Source organism: Pimephales promelas, chromosome 4 (assembly GCF_988280905.1).
Source record: "Pimephales promelas chromosome 4, fPimPro1.hap1.1, whole genome shotgun sequence".
Lineage (NCBI taxonomy): Eukaryota > Metazoa > Chordata > Actinopteri > Cypriniformes > Leuciscidae > Pimephales > Pimephales promelas.
The window spans coordinates 44137164-44155725 of NC_142772.1; positions in this window are offsets into that span (position 1 = coordinate 44137164).

Genomic DNA, 18562 nt, shown 5'->3' on the forward strand with positions numbered 1-18562 from the left:
GCAAAGGACTGGCTGCAAAAATCACTACGAGCCTTTTAGATGATCAATGCGAGCATCAAGCCTGGGTGCATACACTCGCACACTTCATAAATTTATGCAAATCATATCCATGCGACAGAATATGTTTGAATGTGGCATGTGTTGAAATGTCAAGGGGTGTATAATCAGTTTAGCTCTTTTGTCCTCGCTCGCATCCTGTTTATTGTACCATTTATACCAACTCTGATTGAATGCTTGATTCTGATTGGCTGACAGATGTTTCAGAGTTTTGATTAGTGTTTTGTAACTGCACTGCTGTAACTCCATAACATTTATAACCGACTTTTTTCTGTGGAACAAAACATCTGTTTGTTTGTTCATACAATGGAAGTCTGTGAGGTCCGATGTTGTTTAGATGTCCGTCTTCAAAGTTTGGAATGATTTAAGGTGACCAATCCCTTGGAGTTAAATGGATCGTTCACTTTGTTTGAAATTAATTGTTGATATGTTTTAGCTTACCTCAAGGGGATCCAAGATGTGGGTATCTTTGTTTCCTTGAGTGACAGAACTTTCTCTGTATACGTAAATAATATACTGTCTGAAGCCACTCCATTCTTGAGTGGAGTTCCACAGGGCTCTGTCCTTGGGCCGCTTTTGTTTATACATTACCCCTTTTTTATGAAAAATTTTGAGCCATTTTAACAATGTGTCATACCATTTTTATGCAGATGACATACAGTTGTATTGCTCGTTCAATGACTCGGAGTTCCACAAACTTACAGATTTATTGAAATGTTTTTTCTTCTGTTAAATCATGGCTTGCTAGTAACTGTCTTCAATTAAATTCAGAAAGATAGACTTCCCAGGCAATAAAATACCTTCCAATCTTCAAAACCTTGGTTCTCTGAGCTCCTCTGTCCAGTCGAGCATCAGAAACCTGGGTGTTTGGTTTGACCAGTCAATGTCTTTGGATTGCCATTCTTGACTTTTGGTCAGAAACTGTTTTTATCACTGTTTTTATTTATTGTTTTTGCACCAAACCTATCTAAACATAAATATGTAAATATGTAAATACATAAATAGCCTAGTTCAGAGATATTTTACTAATAAGAATTTCTGGGTGCCAATAATTGTGGCCAACACATATTGGATAAAAACATTTATTTCATAAAGAGACCCCACTTAAAAGGATAGACAATGCACATTTATTTTCACAGCCATCTGGGTGCCAATAATCATGACTGTACACTCCAGCAAGTTTTGGAAGTAAGACTTTATTTGCAGAAGATTCTATAACCAATTTCTTTCTTGTGTCATTGTCATGTTTATGCACTAGATTTATGGCACATAGTTTATTATAATAATTTAATAGAATCATGAAATGCTAGGTTTTAATGTTCAATGCATAATTAATGGAAGAAATAAAAACTGATTAGGTATTTGGTTTACTGTAACGATGCTCTAATATTTTTTTTAAAAAAAAGAGAAATATTATTTTTTATTATTTTTTCAACATTGATAATAATAATAAGAAATGTTTCTTGAGCTGTAAATCAGGATATTAGAATGATTTCTGAAGGATCATGTGACACTATAATGATAGTAATGATGCTGAACATTCAGCTTTGCACCACAGGAGTAAATTACATTTTAAAATATTAAATTAGACAAGTTTTATTTTAAATTGTAATAATATTTCACAATATTGCTATTAATATAATGGATGTTTTGTGGTTGTTCTGTGGATTAATATGGCCTTGAATGTAAGATGAATTGCAATTGTATTAATTGAAACGAATTTAGGAAATTCACCTCTGTGTGTGGATATTTGATAAATCGTTCAGATGTTAAAACTTCTCACACTCGAATCTTGTAGGATTAAAAATGAACTCTTATTAATTTCATGGGCGGCTGATTGGATCCAAGCCAGGACTGCTGTGTGTTTAAACGAGTATGAGAGTGAATTAGTGATTACTTGAAACAATGACAGCCTCAAATCATTCATGCAGTGACTCAAGCAGAGCATTTTATAACTGTCTCTTTGTTCCCCAATCATATTTTATTATCTTCCCAATCCTCACGTCTTTCCAGTCTATTGTAGTGTCGGTCTGTCGATGGGTGGTGGACCCGGGGAAGTGTTACCTGAGCACAATCACTCTGCACTCATTAGGCTGTCCAATCACAGCAGGGCGGGCAATCCGCCTATTTTAAGACCAGCGTTTTAAATTCCAGACCATCAATCAAACTCTGACATGGTCCACGGAGGCGCTTTACTGTATGCTATGAAGTGTCGCATGTTAGAAAAGCCCAATAAAACCAACAGTAACTTCTGTTGATCTGTCAGTTTATCAGCAGGGGAAAATAATTGATGAGATTTTCATGAGATTTAATATGCAGCCTGGTATTTAGACTCCTGCAGAGTTTTGAAAATATTTATATATACTCCCAACATGCAGAGAAGTCTCTCTGAATTTTAGTCAGTAAAACCTTGTACTTTTTAGTGATCACCCTGTCCGTTTGTGCATTTCTAATTTCTCATGAATACTTGATTCTAGAAGAGGTTAACTGAGTCCTGCCCTTGTGTAATAAGCTCAATAGCCCACCATATTGAAATAGCTTTTTATCTTTGACTAACTCCCTTACTTGACCATGCTCATCCATGCATTGAGAGTGTGGAGTCACATGCTTATTTGGGCGGGGTCTGAGCCGGTCGGCCATGATGGTAGGAGACGCCATCGGTTGCCAGGGTCAACGCCTTCAGAACTCCACAAAGATGTCAGTGGTGTAAAATATGTAGTTGGACTGTTTCATGTAACTTGGTTCTTCTCCCTCGCTGTGTTATGGCTTTGCTATGTGGGGATAAATGTGCTGGTTACGTTCGTGAGACGGCTGATTAGTACTCTTGTCATTGACCGTAAAACAGTAATGGTACAGGAATCACCAACCCGTCAATCGCGGTCGACAAGTCGATCTTGGAAGGATTTTAAAGGATTAGTTCACTTTTGAAAAAACTTTTGCTGATAATTTACTCACCCCCATGTCATCCAAGATGTCCATGTCTTTCTTTCCTCAGTCGTTTTTGATGAAAACATTCCAGGATTTTTCTCCATATAATGGACTTACATGGGAACCAGACGGTCCAAGGTCCAAAACGGGTCCAAAAGACAGTAAATAACAGTTTCAGATGCAGCTTCAAATGTCTTTAAACGACACCAGACGATGAATAAGGGTCTTATCATGCGAAACGATCGGTTATTTCAAAGCTTATTCCAAAAATGTAACTTTTCTAAGGACAAATGCTAGCCTTGCTTTATTCTGTGAGGCGCGTTTGTAACGTCACGCAATATGTAATTACGTTCAAAAGGTCACGGGCGACGTAGCGGGAAGTACAGAGTCAGTGTTTACAAGTTGAACGCATAGGTTGAACGTGCAAACTAACTCAAACGCCGTTTACAAAAAAAGGAATTAAAAGGTAAAACAACGATGTCGGACGATATTGATTCTGTACTTCCGGCTACGTCGCCCGTGACCTTTTGAACGTAATTGCGTATAACGTGACGTTACAAACGCGCCTCACAGAAAAGAGCAAGGCTAGCATTTGTCCTTAGAAAAGTTACTGTACATTTTTGGAATAAGCTTTGAAATAACCGATCGTTTCGCATGATAAGACCCTTATTCATCGTCTGGTGTTGTTTAAAGACATTTGAAGCTGCATCTGAAACTGTTATTAACTGTCTTTTGGACCTTGGACCGTCTGGTTCCCATTGAAGTCCATTATATGGAGAAAAATCCTGGAATGTTTTCATCAAAAACCTTAATTTCTTTTCGACTGAGGAAAGAAAGACATGGACATCTTGGATGACATGGGGTGAGTAAATTATCTGCCAAAGTTTTTTCAAAAGTGAGCTAATCCTTTAAGTCGATCGCGATGAGTTTTCAAAATCAGAGAAAAAAAGCCTATTGTGTGTAGTAAATGGTGTCTAGGGGATGCAGAGTCGCACCCTGTTACAATCACGTCATTTTTGCCGTGCGCACGTTTGGGCTCATGCAGATGCATGGAGTTTAAACAAGGCTTTACGCATTACCCAGTCCCTTGATCCTCCTCACCTGACTATGGCTTTGTAAACTTTATCCATGATGTGGTTTATAATGGACTGTGGTACAGAAACAGTGACGACATGTTTGTCCCCTTTTAGCCACCGTAGCTTTTCCGAAAGGGAGGGGTGAGCAGTGGGCTGAGCCATTAGTGCAACTCGCAACCGAACCGCTAGATGTCGCTAAAAATCACACACTGCACCTTTAAATGGTCTGAGTCATGTATGACAGATACAAATAATTGTATTTGCTGCACACCATGTTTCTGCTACTGTTGTTAAAAAACCCACATCATCTGCAGTTCTTAAAGGGATAGTTACCCAAAAATTATAATTCTGTCATCATTTACTCACACTCAAGTTGTTCCAAACCTGTATGAGTTTCTTTCTTCTTCTGAACACAAAAGAAGATATTTTGAAGAATGCGTGTAACCGAACAGATCTCCGGCCTTTAATGAACTATCCCTTTAATGTGGCGCATCATGTCTTTAGCTGGAGAGAGAAGCAACACACACAGAGCAGAAAGGGCTTAAAATAAGGCTCGCTTGCTTGGCTCTAGATACAATTTTACAGGATATAGCACTGTTACCGTAAACGACCTTGACCTCGCTCCGTTTTTGTAGGCTCTAAACGGGATTCGATTCAAGTCTCTCTCAATATTGCCATGCCATCTGATCCATGTTTTTCTCCAGTCGTCTGTCTGTCCATCTATCTTATCGGTCTTCCCATCCATCCTTCTATCCTTTGGTATGTCTGTTATTCTGGTTTTATATGTATTCGTGTCTTTTTTCATTACAGTGGTGGCTAATAACTTACCGTAAAGCTTTATTTTTATATGCACGGTATTTGAGGTGAAGCTACATTTATTGGGGCCCTGTTCTGCAGTTGATTAGTGTATTATTAAAAAGCTCTCCATTCAGTTATGCGTGTGTGTGTCTAAGATAAATGTATAATCCTTTGTGCCATGAGCTGCCACTAAATGAACACAGAGGTCTGCATCATTATTACACTGCTCTCATTATAACATGAGTTTCAGTTATTAAATTTAACCATGAACAATTCCCTCTGTTAGACTGTGTGCTCTGAAACACCTTTTTTAAATTGGTCTAAGATCCACATAACCATTTAATATTTATGCATTTAATTTTTACAGAAACAACATGAACTACAGTCATGGGTCACTGCGGTCAGTTAGTTATTAATATCTGCATTTAAAGACATTTATCAGATGCTCAAACTGTCTGTCAGGCTTTTGTAAAGTTCCTGCTTGTGTGCTTATTTAATATATAATATAATATATAATAATATATAATAAATACTGTTCTTTTGAAATTTCTATTAATCAAAGAATCCTACAAAACGTATCAGTTTCCCGGAAACATGTTAAACTGTTTTCAACATTGATGATAAGATAATAAGATGAGGAAATGCTATTTTAGTTAAACAATATATAAAAATACAATGTTCAAACGGTCAGGAAACACTGATCTAAATGACCTTTTTTTTTAATTATTTTTTTTTTTTTGTCAGTTCATTGTCGTCTTTTTGACTTCCAGAATTCACATGCATGTTCTGTCATAAATTCACAGCTCACTAAGATCAAGCACAGAGGGAAGACTTCAAGCATTCTGCTTAATATACAGAAACAGGTTTTCTTTCTCTCTTTTTAACCCCATCACAGCGGTTTTCCCATCACATTTGCATTTGTTCCATCAATGTGGGAAACAACGCTCAATGTGTCACTGCTTGTCAGTATTTTCACCTCTCTATTTTTAGAGAAACGGATGACATAAAACAACTGTGAGAGCCTCTCTTGCTTTTTTGATGCCCTTGCTTTCTTCAAAAGCTCTCTCTCTCTCTTCTCTCTCTGTCTGTCTCTCTCTCTCTGTCCTCTTCTCATCCTCTAATTCTTTCAACCTCAGCAAACTGGCTCTTCTGTCACACTGTCTACCTTTCATCCCTTGTGTTCCCTCTCTCTTCTCCCACCTCCTTTTGTCTGTCTGTGTGGACTCCTTGACTTCTTCAGACTGTATTGTGGCAGTCGTGTCATTGTACATGCCTCAGATAAGGTTCTTAATCCCTTAACTCAAATGTATATATGTCTGTTTGTCATTCTAACGTTCAGTATATTGTTACATATCGTTTCATCCATCCAGCAGACATCCATCCATCCATTGTCTATTGTTCTGTCTGTCTGTAGTTCTGTCGTTCACTATCTGAAGTTCCATCCGTCTGTCTGTCCATCCATCTATCCATCCATTGTCTATTGTTCTGTCTGTCTGTAGTTCTGTCGTTCACTATCTGAAGTTCCATCCGTCTGTCTGTCCATCCATCCATCCGTTGTCTATTGTTCTGTCTGTCTGTCTGTCTGTAGTTCAATCGTTCTCTCTGTCTGATGTTCCATCCATCCATCCATCTGTTGTCTATTCTCTCTGTCTGTAGTTCAATCATTCTCTCTGTCTGGCGATCCATCCATACATCTGTCCATCCGTTGTCTATTGTTCTGTCTGTCTGTAGTTCTATTGTTCTCTCTGTCTGACGTTCGTTCCATCCATCTGTTGTCTATTTTTCTGTCTGTCTGTAGTTCTATCGTTCTCTCTGTCTGACGTTCCATCCATCCATCTATCCATCCATCCATCCATCCGTTGTCTATTGTTCTGTCTGTCTGTAGTTCTGTCATTCTCTCTGTCTGACGTTTGTTCCATCCATCCGTTGTCTATTGTTCTGTCTGTCTGTAGTTCTATCGTTCTCTCTGTCTGACGTTCCACCCATCCATTCGTTGTCTATTGTTCTGTCTGTCTGTAGTTCTATCGTTCTCTCTGTCTGACGTTCCATCCATCCATCCGTTGTCTTGTTCTGTCTGTCTGTAGTTCTATCGTTCTCTCTGTCTGACGTTCCATCCATCCATCCATCCATCCATTCATCCATCCGTTGTCTATTGTTCTGTCTGTCTGTAGTTCTGTCATTCTCTCTGTCTGACGTTTGTTCCATCCATCCGTTGTCTATTGTTCTGTCTGTCTGTAGTTCTGTCATTCTCTCTGTCTGACGTTCGTTCCATCCATCTATCCATCCATTCATCCATCCGTTGTCTATTGTTCTGTCTGTCTGTAGTTCTGTCATTCTCTCTGTCTGACGTTTGTTCCATCCATCCGTTGTCTATTGTTCTGTCTGTCTGTAGTTCTGTCATTCTCTCTGTCTGACGTTCGTTCCATCCATCCGTTGTCTATTGTTCTGTCTGTCTGTAGTTCTATCGTTCTCTCTGTCTGACGTTCCAGCCATCCATCCGTTGTCTATTGTTCTGTCTGTCTGTAGTTCTATCGTTCTCTCTGTCTGACGTTCGTTCCATCCATCCATCCGTTGTCTATTGTTCTGTCTGTCTGTAGTTCTATCGTTCTCTCTGTCTGAAGTTCCATCCATCCATCCATCCATTGTCTATTGTTCTGTCTGCCTGTTGTTCTATCGTTCTCTCTGTCTGACGTTCCATCCATCCATCCATCCATCCATCCGTTGTCTATTGTTCTGTCTGTCTGTAGTTCTGTCATTCTCTCTGTCTGACGTTCGTTCCATCCATCCATCCATTTGTTGTCTATTGTTCTGTCTGTCTGTAGTTATATCGTTCTCTCTGTCTGAAGTTCCATCCATCTTTCCACCCATTGTCTATTGTTCTCTGTCTGTAGTTCTGTCATTCTCTCTGTCTGATGTTCGTTCCATCCATCCATCCATCCGTTGTCTATTGTTCTGTCTGTCTGTAGTTTTATCGTTCTCTCTGTCGGCCTTTCTATCCATCCATCCATCCATCCATCTATCCATCCATCCATTGTCTATTGTTCTGTCCGTCTGTAGTTCTATCGTTCTCTCTGTCTGACCATCGTTCTCTCTGTCCATCCATCCGTTATTCTATTGTTCTGTCTGCCTGTTGTTCTATCGTTCTCTCTGTCTGTTCCATCCATCCGTCCGTCCATACATACATTGTTCTGTCTGTCTGTTGTTCTATCCTTCTATCATTCTATGGTTCCATATATTGTTCCGGCAGTCCGTCCATCAGAAACAGTGGCCTATCAACAAGTAGAACAATCCTGCAGCTGCCTAGAAACGCCCTAGCAACCACACAGCGCTGCCCTGGAAACATTAGTTAAGTTCCAAATGCACTGTGTACTCAACTGTGTATTGTATGAATTTGATATGGTTATTTTGTCAATCAACATTGGAGCCTGATTGCCCCTATTGTGTAATTAAAGCTGCCACAGTTGAGTGCACGAAGTGGCCAACATTACACTACTTTTTTCCTTGTTAATTACGTGTGTCATCTGGGTATTTAAAATTTTTTTTTTTTTTGGAATTTATTTACCTTTTTTAGAATTTTCAGTGTGAACGCTCTATTTATGCTACACCACATCATAGAATCAGGCATCTGTAACTTTCTGTAAGACCTACAATATAGAATTTAATCTGATTCATTAAAAAAATTATTTCCATCTTTCCCTGCTTTACTTCCTTCTCTCATTAATGTGTTTTCCCTCTTTATTTCTCTCTTAAATCTCCGCTTCCTTCCCTCCGTCTCGCTTCGGCATGATTGCTGGTGATGTTTTCTGTGAGGGAGTGTGTCATACTGCTTACTCACTAGAAAAGGAGGGAGGAAAGTTTGAGTTTGCCCCACTTTTCTGTGTGCCAGCAGCCGGGTAACTCTGCCGCTTTGACCTGGATTCTGCACAAGAGCGATCCATGAGGCTTTCACAATTCAAAGAATCATTAGACAGAGTCTCTCTCTATCTCTCTATTATGTCTGTGTCTGTCTGGACTCTTGTTTTATTAACTGTGCCACATCCATTGAGAAAACCTCAGCAATTAATATTAAATAAACACATGAAAGGCAAAGGATTTCATAATTCACCTACATTCACACAACATCCTCCGCAGAGACTCCCGAGGCAAAGGATGGTGAGCCAAAGCACAGAATATGCATAAGTGTGCTGTTATTAGTACCTCTCCACATCATGTATTAAGGCCTAATTAGACAATCACAGAGTCGACGCGTATCGCAGGGGATTATTATGTATGCTCTGATTCAGCATCTTGTTTATCTGGATTTTAAATAGAGTTTTTGAGATAGCTTTTTTTCCTGCTGTGTGGTGAGGACACACTGTTCAGTGTATTAGTTTGACTCATGAATATTAATGAACTGATTTTAGCTGGTAATTGGCATGTAATTGGGTCCTTGCCAAGGAGGTCCACTAGCATAGCATTCCCATTCATCTCATTTGTAGTTGATTCACTCATCTCATATCAGACTTTAAATGTCATAACGGTTAGTCAATATTTTGCCAAAAACAGTGATGCCACTGTGTATGAGTTGGCGAATGAGTTTCAATTTGCCAATAGTCCATGGAGTCACGGAGAAGACTATTCCCCCACTATAGCTTTGTGGAAATGAGAAATATTGACTGTAATTGCACACGTCTCCCAGTGGTGTCGATGCTCTGGCAAGGGACATGGCCCGACATTTATTTTAAACGCATGAGTGGTTTTAATTATAACAATATTTCATCAGGGCCTATCAGTGGCAAGACTAGTCAGGTAGAGCTTCAAACTGGCGTGATTAACACACTTTTATTAGGCAATGTCTCTCTGCCAGCGTTTATCAGCACACCACCAAAACTTTGGAACATTTTCACCACATTTCTGAGACTTAAAGGGGTTATGAACTGGCTTTTTAAATTTTATTAAATTGTCGTCTGAGGTCAACTTATGACGTTCGCTTGGTTTTTGCATTCAAAAACATCTAAATGAATAAGTAATAGGCTATTTTGTACCCTAGTTTTGAGCCTAGCTGAAAAACGCTCAGTTTTTATGAGCGTCTCGCACTGAAGACTTGGAAGTAAACAAAATATGTAAGAATTTTGTAAGAAAATATCCAAAAAGCACTTGCACAGTGTGATATATTTCCTGCAGTTGTGTACTTACAATATCCCAAAAGTCTCCAAAGTTCTTTTATTTCAGAGAAATTCTTATTTTAAATAATATAAGTGGCCGTCCCGGAAAAAAACATGTTGCCTGTCAATGACGCAATATTCGCGCTATCCTGGGTTTCCGCTCGTACTGCCATAGCCATGACGTAACCATGGCGACAGACGTGGACAACTGCGTAGTGAGTAACGTTTAGCGGCACCCAGTTCTTGTTTCATTCAAACATAAACCATGGCAAGCAGACTTTGGGACAAACAAGGAGAACTAAAATGAGGATCAATATCAGCGTGATGTTTCTGAGATGCCGAGAGCTAGCGTCCGAGACTGACTTCCACTCGACAGAGAGCTAGCATCTGTGACTAATTTGGACTTGTTGACAGAACTTCACAAGTCACGAATTTACGGCTTTATTAGACAGGTGAGCAAATGTACATAAAACAAATCAATGTTATAATGTTAACTTGACATGATGAAATGTTAGAATATGGTCAGTATGTTAGTTGCTGCTAGTTTCGTATAGCAAACAAACTAACACGTCGTAGCACATTATAACTTTCAACACACATTTAAATGCCGTTTAGTGTGATAGTGTAACGTTATACCAAGTGGAACAGCACTGCGTTTCCCTCACAAGTTTAAGTCATCTAATAAACTGACCTGTGTGAGTAATCCAGCACTTAGTTCAATAGGATGAAAGGTCCTTATTCCTTTATATCCGCGGGACTCGCATGTAATATATGTCTCTTACTAGCAATCGCGACCTGCTTCATACCACTGTAATGTTAAAAAAAACATGAGTGTTTTCACTAATCCATAAACATTATTACAGTAGATCCATCAGCTTGACGGCAAGTCCCATCATTCAGCTCGTCACCGCGTCATAAACATACATTTTTGTTATTGTTGGAAACTGCGCCATCTTGTGGCCAAAAAAGCTATATATTGTACATACAACTTTAAGTGCACAACTAGCTCACAACTACGTTTCTCATTTGTACTGCATCTGTACTACAAGTGAATTTATAAGTATTCTAGTAGTTTACTATTTTAATACTTGTAGTATTTCATAATTAACGAAAAATTGAAAACATTTTTAATATTTCTTTGATTAAATAATCGGTGCTAAAGCTGGGACAGAGATTGGTCTTGCACATGTTCCCCAGTTAGGTTCTGCTAAGTGGCAAATGCAATCCTATATGAAATTCATATGGGCAGTTAGCATGGGGGCGATAATGTAACCCGTAGACAATCTTTTATATAGGACCCATATTTCAGCCCATATTTCAACCCATATGTGCCCCACATACAAATGTTCAGTGTTGTAGTACTCGAGACTCGGACTCGTCTCGGACTCGGTCTCGAAACCACATTTTAATGGTCTTGGTCTTGTCATGGACTCGTGTCCATTTGGACTCGGAATTGACTCGTACTCGAACTTTTTTTTTTTTAGGACTCGGAATTATTCCCGAGTCCACTCGAGTTCAATTAAAAATATTGTTCATCATGATTATTAATGTATGTTAATAAAATGTTTCTTTAAATTGATTGACATGCCCAGTGATTGGTGATTTTCTAGTGCGCAACTGCGCATGACAAATTGTAAAAAAAATTACTTTTAACACCACCTACTATGTGGCCTTTTTACCCTAAACTGATCTGATGAACTATTTTTTAAACTCCAAGTAAATTCAGTAAAAAAAAAAAAAGGATTTCTCTAAGTAAATAAAAGTCAATTAGGTAATCAACCCTCACTGGTCTCGACTCGGACTCGACCGTCTCTGGTCTCGGACTCGACTCTCTCTGGTCTCGATGTCGACTCGGACTCGAGTGAGGTGGTCTCGACTACAACACTGCAAATGTTGGCTGGGAAAGTACACAACATTAATTCCCATTTAACAGGCTGTATGTCTGTCTCTCACAGGCCTCATTTTCTCTTTTGTCAAAATAAACTAAGGTCCATACTAATTTTATTAAACAGTAAAATGAACAGTGTAGTGAAGAGCCTTCAACGTGGGGTCCGTAGACCCTTAGGGGGTCTGTCTGTCATTGTTTGATTAGTTTAAGATGAACATATGTTAATCTAAAATACAATATTAAGTTAACTTCAGCCAAAGCACCGGCCTGAAATTGGTTGAAGACACCCTGCTGGTCTATTGTTTGACCAGTGAAATTATTTTCAGTGCAAAGCAAAAAAAAAGTTTTGCTCCTTTTTTTTTTGTTAAACTTTGTGAGAGAAGGGGGATATGGGCTCTGGCAAAAACGTATTTCATGCTCTCTAGCTTCTAGCCTGCTAGTAAACCATCAGTGTGGTTTGCAATTACGGCTGTGATTCAATTGACACTTAATCACCCACTGCAGAATGTAACAAGAGAGTTTGCGCTCTAAACCTGCTATCAAACCGCTGTGATTTTGAATTACGCTACGTAGTACCTCTAGAGATTGCCTCTCTTGAATTATTATAGCTTGTCCTCCTAGAACAGCAGCCCGTGACGGGCCGTGAAAAGCCTGTTTTTGAATTTTAGCCTATGTAATAGATCAAATAATGTAACTGAGAACTGAGAAATATTGCATTTGAGACACAGTTTTCTTCAGTCTGTCAAAGCAAGCGAGAGAGCGATAGCTCATGCTTTGACATTGATATTGTGTGACTGCTTCTCAAAAACTGAAAAGAACGAAAAGATATCCATGGCTTTCTGAATGGACATGTCCTTTCCTCTGAGAATCTTTTGACCCTGGATTCATTCTGACTTGGATATTCAGCTGTCTAAATCTAATATGTGCTTCATAAAAACACCATTCATGTTTAAATGTGTTGTCTTTTCAGATGTTCCTCTATGAAACATTTTAAGAGTAATTCAAAGCACCACACTTTAATTTATGGTCTTATCCGCAGTTTTGGTTTCTTTTCGTGTTTGAAGGAGAATTATTATGTGAGCGCTCTCTATACCCACACACACATACTCTTTTATCCTCAAATGCAGGCGCTTAACCAAATGCAAATGTAGCCTAGTTGAACGTCCCACCATACTAATTGGAATATATTACTAATGTTTCGGTGGAGAGGTCTTCCCCTTGCCATTTAAAGGTCCGTAACTGGATCCAGGGCTTTTTTGCAGCCCGGTTCATTAAACATACCTTATTCCTTGATTCATTTTATATTGTTTTATTAGGCCTGAAAGCAAGCTCAAAGACAGTAACTACAGGAAAAGTAACTAGGGAAGTCAATAGCTAAAAAAGAAGGCTTTTAAAAGGGATAGTTCACTTTGAAATTAATTTTTGCTATGTTTTAGCTTACCTCAAGGGCATCCAAGATGTAGGTGTCTTTGTTTCCACAGCATTTTCAATTTTGACACATTTTGGTCAAATCGTTGTTGTCTGTCAGTCTTATAATGCAGGTCTATGGAGCCCACCTCAAAGAGCATGCAGAGAGAAGTCCAAATTAAACATGATTTAATGACTCGTGAATGTAAGTACACATTGATGGCCTAAGACACGAAACGAGCGGTTTGTGTGAGAAAACGAACAGTATTTATATCGTTTTTACCTCTTGTTAACAGCCGATCAGCGTAAACAACTGATCTGAATCAGATGTTGAACTGAACCGAACTGAACCGTCTCCAACGTGACTCCGGAACTGATCGCGTGCGCATGTACGTCACGCATTGTTTACATGGAGATTTCGGAAGTTTTACCTTTTACTAAACATATTTAGATATATCGAAATCGTCTTCCATTGCGATTTCCCGTATATCTAAATATGTTTAGTGAAAGGTAAAACGTCTGGAGACGGTTCAGTTCGGTTCAGTTGGACGTCTGATTCAGATCAGTTCGACGGCTGTTAACAAGAGGTAAAAACTATATAAATACTGTTCGTTTTCTCACACAAACCGCTCGTTTCGTGTCTTAGACCATCAATATGTACTTACATTTATGTTTAATTTTGACTTCTCTCTGCATGCTCTTTGAGGTGGGCTCCATAGACCTGCATTATATGACTGACAGACAAGAACGGTTTGACCAAAAAATGTCAAAATTGAAACTACTGCGGAAACAAAAACACCTACATCTTGGATGCCCCTTGAGGTAAGCTAAAACATATCAAAAATTAATTTCAAAGTGAACTATCCCTTTAAGGCCTTGTGTCCACCAAAGCGTTTTTAGCCAGCTGAAAACGCTAGACGCTCTGCTGAAGACGCCGTGCTTTGGGCGCTTGAGAGCGTTTTGCCAGCGCAGCGTTTTTTCCGTTGAGACGTTTCGTTGCTGTGATACAGAATATCCGCAGCAGTTGAATGTTGTGACAGTTGGTCGGTGTGGTATTAGTCCCGCCCCTCCTCCACTGTGATTGGGTAAAAAGTGACAGTGATGAGCGCTGCGTTTCATCCACAGCGACCAGTAAAAAACGCTGGGCGCTCGGCGCTTCAGCGTGAAAAAAACGCTCAGCGCCTCGGTACGCTCATGGCGTTTAAAAAACGCGGCGCTCCCATTGAAAACAATTGAAAACATACGCCAGTTGCGTGGATAAAGCGTTTTTATCCAGCTGAAAACGCTAGACGCTCTGCTGAAGACGCCGTGCTTTGGGTGCTTGAGAGCGCTTTGGCAGCGCAGCAGTTTTTCTGTTGATACGTTTCTTTGCTATGATACGGAATATATGCAGTAGTTTGAATGTTGTGACAGTTGGTTGGTGTGGTTTGGTCCCACCCCTCCTCCACTGTGATTGGACGGCTGGGTAAAATGTGACAGTGATGAGCGCTGCGTTTTATCCAAAGTTGAACATTTTTCAACTCCCAGCGACCAGTAAAAAACGCTCTGCGCCTCGGTACGCTCACGGCATTTAAAAAACGCGCCGCTCCCATTGAAAACATACGCCAGGCGCGTGGAAAAACGCTCAGCGCCTCGGTACGCTCATGGCGTTTAAAAAATGCGGTGCTCCCATTGAAAACAATTGAAAACATACGCCAGGTGCGTGGATAAAGCGTTTTTATCCAGCTGGAAACGCTAGACGCTCTGCTGAAGACGCCGTGCTTTGGGCGCTTGAGAGCGTTTTGGCAGCGCAGCGGTTTTTCTGTTGAGACATTTCGTTGCTATGATACGGAATATATGCAGCAGTTTGAATGTTGTGACAGTTGGTCGGTGTGGTATTAGTCCCGCCCCTCCTCCACTGTGATTGGACGGCTAGGTAAAAAGTGACAGTGATGAGCGCTGTGTTTCATCCAAACTCCCAGCGACCAGTAAAAACGCTGGGCACTCGGCGCTTCAGTGTGAAAAAAACGCTCAGCGCCTCAGTACGCTCGTGGCGTTTAAAAAACGCGGCGCTCCCATTGAAAACAATTGAAAACATACGCCAGGTGCGTGGAAAAACGCTTTGGTGCTAAAAACGCTTTGGTCCTAAAGAACCCTTTATATGCTGAAATGGTATGTATTAGAGTTTAGGGTTCTTTATTCTGCCTTTTTGTTTTTCAAATGTGTTACACAGACTGTCAACATACTCTCAACAGGTTTATTTCTTACTTCTGCCTACGTCCAGCGTGACAGCACAGGACGAACAATTGTGGTTAAAAAAGTATATACATTTTTGCCGATCGTTTCGCAACAGTAGATAAGAACCTGTCCCTCAGCTGGGATCGTGCAGAGCCATTTGAAGCACTTCATAGACCTTTGAAACTGCATTGATTTGGTCTTCAACCATTTGGTTACTGTTGTGTGGAGAAAAATCCTGAAATGTTTTCCTCAAAAAACTTAATTTCTTTTCCACTGAAGAATGAAAGACATGAACATCTTGGATGGCATTGGGGTGAGTAAATTATCAAGGAAATGTTTCCTCGTTTTTTTAAGAGATACGTCGTCAAAATGATTTAAAATATATTCTTTTCTTCAACAGAAAAATAAATTCATAAGGTTTGTAACACGTGAGGGTGACTAAATGATGACAACATTTTAATTTTTGGGTGAACTATTCCTTTCCCAAGGTAAAGAGTAATTGTGAGTTTTAAATTTTACTTCCAAAAGGAATTGCCAAAATAAAAGTTCAACTTTAATCCATCAGAACAGAAAGGGCAACTAATTCTTTAACTGCAACCACTGATTTGAACATAATATAATGCAGGTTACCAAGTATAAAATAACACTGTGCAGCCGAAGCCAAAAAAACAAGTGGGCCTTAATGGTTATGATGGTATATTATGTAAGCTGGATCGGACACTCACCCAAACCAGTGTTTGTAGTAGTTCAGAATTTGCGAATAGGGGTTAATTGCCACTTAATGTCAAATGATATCTATCTGCATAATGTAACGTGGGTGAGATGAAGCCCAACATCCGAGTCGATCTCTGCCTGTTTGCCTCTGCCTGAACTGCATTAACCTCACTGATCCATCAGCAAGAGGCCTGATGCATCCCACCCACACACCCGGGAATGTAATGAAGTCCATGTGAGCAGCGCGTACGAGTTCTTTATTTATCACCCGGCTCCCTCAAAGCTGATGATGACCTCTCATGTGTGATGTCATGCTGTCGCACTTGTATCCCGCATGTAGGTAATGACCATTTTTTGAGGGACGTCAGGAAGTTATTTTGGTTGATGGTTTTCAGGGTCAGGGAAGGGGTCGGATTTGAGTCGTGGCAAGGATAGAGCCTGTAAAGCAGTTTTGAATCATGAGTTATGACATCCAAAATGTCATCTTGTCTGTTTGACTTGCAGCGAGCAGGTAGTGGGGTTGTTGTGATGGGTTTTGTCAGATGATGTTATTGACTTGCGAAGCACATCATGAGGATATCCCTATCCGTGGTGTGCGGGTCACACTGATGTATTACTGTTCTCCTGCAAAAAGCATCAGTCACTGTTTGGGAATTGCTTGTCATAATGTGCTTTCTCTCTTCGTGTAGCGTTCGCTCTGGCTTCCTCCTGCGAATGTATAAACATAAATACATTGCGGTGCACAATGCAGCAAACTGTGTCATCTCTATAAAGGTCAGCCGTGTAAAATTAAGCCTCTTTTTCCTAGAGAGAATGGAGTGAAACAAACAAGAAAAGCAATACATCTCTCTCTCTCTGTGTATATCCCTCATGTGGCAAATCCAAATCCAGTTTCTTTAGTATTGTTATTGTTTTAAATGAAAATCAGAAGTGATAAGTGATTCATATGGAAGCTTGTTTCCGCCACTGAATAAAAAAATAAAATAAATAATTGCGACTTTTTATCTCACAATTCTGACTTTATTTCTCAGAATTGCATGATATAAAGTCGCAATTGCGAGTTGTAAAGTCAGAATTGTGTGTTATAAAGTCAGAATTGCGAGATATAAAGTCAGAATTGCGAGATATAAAGTCGCAATTCTGAGAAAAGAAGACAGAAGTGTGACTTTTTTTCTCACAATTGCGAGTTTACATCTCGCAATTCTGACTTTATAACACATAATTGCGAGTTTATATGTCGAAATTCTGACATCTTTACTCAGAATTGTGAGATATAAACTCGCAATTGCGACTTATTAGGCCAATTCTAAGGGGAAAAAAAGACTAACTTTTTTCCCCCCTCAGAATAGTTTAAATCTCACAATTCTGACTTTATATCTAGCAATTCTGACTTTATAACTCGCAATTCTGACTTTATATCTCGCAATTCTGACTTTATAACTCGCAATTCTGACTTTATATCACGCAATTCTGACTTTATATCACGCAATTCTGACTTTATATCTCGCAATTCTGACTTTATATCTCGCAATTCTGACTTTATATCTCGCAATTCTGACTTTATATCTTGCAATTCTGACTTTATAACTCGCAATTCTGACTTTATATCACGCAATTCTGACTTTATATCTCGCAATTCTGACTTTATATCTCGCAATTCTGACTTTATAACTCGCAATTCTGACTTTATATCACGCAATTCTGACTTTATATCACGCAATTCTGACTTTATATCTCGCAATTCTGACTTTATATCTCGCAATTCTGACTTTATATCTCGCAATTCTGACTTTATATCTTGCCATTCTGACTTTATAACTCGCAATTCTGACTTTATATCACGCAATTCTGACTTTATATCACGCAATTCTGACTTTATATCTCGCAATTCTGACTTTATATCTCGCAATTCTGACTTTATATCTCGCAATTCTGACTTTATATCTTGCAATTCTGACTTTATAACTCGCAATTCTGACTTTATATCACGCAATTCTGACTTTATATCACGCAATTCTGACTTTATATCTCGCAATTCTGACTTTATATCTCGCAATTCTGACTTTATATCACGCAATTCTGACTTTCCATCTTGCAATTCTGACTTTATATCTCGCAATTCTGACTTTATATCTTGCAATTCTGACTTTATATCTCGCAATTCTGACTTTATATCTCGCAATTCTGACTTTATATCTCGCAATTCTGACTTTCCATCTTGCAATTCTGTGAAATAATGTCAGAATTGCGAGAAGTAAACTCACAATTGTAAAAAAAAAAGTCAGAATTGTGAGATAAAAAGTCGCAATTACCTTTTATATTTTTCATTCAAG